The sequence below is a fragment of the Olea europaea genome, unplaced genomic scaffold (genome assembly GCF_002742605.1).
Source record: "Olea europaea var. sylvestris unplaced genomic scaffold, O_europaea_v1 scaffold3755, whole genome shotgun sequence".
NCBI lineage: Eukaryota > Viridiplantae > Streptophyta > Magnoliopsida > Lamiales > Oleaceae > Olea > Olea europaea.
Genome location: NW_019256913.1, coordinates 16,821 through 20,476, shown reverse-complemented (window position 1 = coordinate 20,476; position 3,656 = coordinate 16,821).

Genomic DNA, 3,656 nt, shown 5'->3' with positions numbered 1-3,656 from the left:
TGGAACATAGGAATCTAAAAACCGTGGGAAAAACAAACGGTAGTAATTGGGCCAAGTGTTCTAGCGACCAATCATATTTGGTCGCTTGGTCACTGGAACATTCAACCAGCGAACAAATTTTGGTCCCTGAATATTCAGCAACCAATTATTCAGTGACCAATGTCTCGTGGTTGCTAAAAATGATAACCAGTGACCAAAATGTGGTCACAAAAGAGATCAGAAAAATAATTGAATTATAGCATACCGTACCCCTTTACCGACCATTCCGTAGTCATGATAGTGTATTCAGCGACCACTTTTTTGTCATCACTAAAGGTTTGGTCATTGGAGCCAATTTTTTTGTAGTGCAGGTAAATTTCATTTATTTTCTACAAATTAAAATGAAATTGTACATATCGTAACTATATAAATCTAATCACACAATGATTACTCTTTATTGCACTACAATTCTCCTTCATATAATTTGGATAGATTTCAATCTTATAGTGGATAATGACTAGTACAATCCTAACCCTAATCAACTATTTTATGTTGCCTATAAATACTAATGTCGTGCACCTACGTTTGTCAAGAACCCCATTTCTTTAAGCTTTGGTTTCATTCTTTAAATTCAGCAGAAACCCCTATTGTATTTATATTCTACCAGAACTCCTTTGCCTCTTTACTTTCATCTAATTTATGCACATACACGGCAACAACTACGTAGACAGAAAATAAAAATTTGGAGCATGATTCTTGGATCTTGTCTTTCAAAATTCGTTCTATCTAACGAGATAGGTACCTATGTGCAAGTTGATCTATCCTTGCAATAATATAATTTTTTTACGTGATTTATTTCATGAAACTCTAATTGACCTGGAGGTCCTTATGAAATGAAATATGAGGTCTCATTTGGGTTTTCTCAATTGTTTGCATAAAAATGTGTTAGAGCATTCGATTGAACTCCGATTGCTCTTGATGAAATGATGGTATGGAATGTTATAAATTCATATTTTAAAAGTTATTATATTCTTTTGGACATACATATCCTATTGAGTTTAAATTACTCATTCCTTCAATATTTACATTTCAGGTTAGATCGGTCAACGAGGATGGTGGCTAAGCGGTGCAGGGGTTGCCAAGTAATTTTTTTTTAGGAAAACATTCAAAAATAATTATGTTAGGACATTTTGTGCTCCTCTTTATTTTCGTTTAATGTGCTATGTTACGTGACGTTATGCTTATTTAACTTAATATTTGAGTATTCAAATAAATTAAGAGTCATAAATTTTCAATTTATATTTATGCTCGACATATGATTATGCAATGATATCGATAACACCTCAAAATCTGAGTCAATAAAATTTGGGACGTTACACACAATCTCCTTATGTTTGTATGTTCCCCCTTAATGTGATTAACGTAAACACTTAAATCTGAAAAATTATGAGGATGAAGAATTTCTTTTGACATGATAAAGCGGGATTCTCATTGGTTAATTTATGTTCAATACCCTATGAAATTCACATGTAAGGTTTCCTTATAAGAGGCAACCATATTAAGTAAATATAGGTTATCGTAATTGGATAAATAACTGGTACCCACAATATTTAAATTAAGAAAAAGACTAAATTGACTATTTTCAACTGAACAAAAGTAACTGAATTTGTTCAACTCAAATGTCTCTTTTTCAAATTCAAATAATAATTAGTCCTCAATAATAACCTAAAAGTCCGCATAGTCTCAACTTTAACTGATTTATCATCGCCCATATAGATAAATCTTTCAGTATCAGTTGGCTTTAGGACGTTTGGGAAACCAATATAGAAATGCTTAATTTAATGGTGACACCAAAATTTATCCATTAAGAGTGTCTAGGTACTAAAACTAAATTAACATCAGAGCAAACCAAAATGTGAAATTTACTTGACTTTACATGCCAGGCATGGTATTTAGTACTATTTCTTTTCATGTGTTTCAGATTTTCACAAAAGTAATAACTAGATGATTTATCTATTTTAGGAGTTTATTGTTTCTTTTGAATTGAACTAGATACAACTTTCTTATTTTTTAACTTGTCCTTAGGGGTACTATCAAGTGAGTACTTCTAGTTCTCTCTTACTTCAGATTTTTACCTTCGTGCATACAATATGAAAATGAGCTCATTAAGAGTCCACTTTCCCTTTTGACCACTGTAACTATCCTTAAATTAATCGAATCGTGCAGAAAGAAAACTCAAAACCATATGCACGAGCAAGTCATCGAACAACTCAAACTTCAATACCATTGGTTTTGAAGCAAGATGAGACGCATCCATGATGTAGTGTCATACATTATCTTTAGTCTTATACTTTAGTGAAGCCAAGTTTGCTTGAAATATATTACTTTGACCTTATTCCTTTTTTTGCAAAGCATTTTGGGATATTTCTTGACAATTTCCTTATTGGACATAACACCCCTGAATGTTGATGGAATTTATGCTTAATGATCATAAACTTATGCAATTTGGATAATTCCACTTATTAGAGTCATATTTTATTAGAGGAACTCTTATCGTAAGAGTAATAGATTGTTCAGTCTTTAACGTAAAGTCTATATCCATGCTGCCAAGAACGATGCAAACATTATCTTTCCAATCCTTAAACTTTTGGTTCAAGTACATGAATTGAATTCAAGTTGGAAGATATTACATAAGTAGATGGATTAACCGAATAGAGAATCTAAACCTAAATAACATGTTCACATGGGAATCCGTATTGGACAATCGATAATTTCAAAAAATGGTGGCCCCATCACAAGAGATCGAGCACAACATTGATATATAGTTTTTGGACAAAAATATCAACTAGTAAGTGGTACTCTTGGCATAGTAATCAAATATAGGCAATAAATCTAATCAAGCATCAGGTCTATCTTCGGATCAACTCAATGTTTACATAATGGAAAAACTTTATAACTATCACATATTTATTTCCACAGGTATGCAAATAATTTGGCCAAATATTGATCTTCCTTTGGACGTGTGAATATCCACATGAATTACATATAAATAACATTCCTAATATTTCAAATAAATTAATTTAGATAAGAGAGATTACTTTGGGAACATGTTGCTTCAACTAATCTATTTTAAAAAATTAGTAATCAAAGAGTGCGATAATGATTGTTGTGACACTGTTGTAAAGAGAAATATCCATTGGGTCATGTAGAGGGATTTTGTCAAGCATTGCCTAAGTTTCCAAGACTCTGTACTTGTGTTCATTATTATTAATAAAAACTTTTTTAATTTTGAAAACAAATAATATTGGAAATAATTTTCCTGCTTCAAATTATACTCCCCTTGATATTTCAGTTCAAAGAATTTCTTACTTGAAAAGAATAATCCCAAAGATCTGCATATTTGAATTATCTTACTTCTCAGTGCTCTAATTGCTCTACTCCAAGAACTCAATCACAATGGAAAGAATATGTTGTCCACAACCTAAATGACAATTTATGTGAGATTTCATGCAGAAAATATGGTTCTAAGACATTTCCAATTTTATCTATTTTCATGTATATTTTCACGTACAAACAACTCCGTTATTGTAGTCTTATTGTTTCTTGTATAATATTAAGCGACTAAATGGGAGGCTGACAAAAGTTGAGAAGACTTCAAGGTCTGGTCAGCCCATATT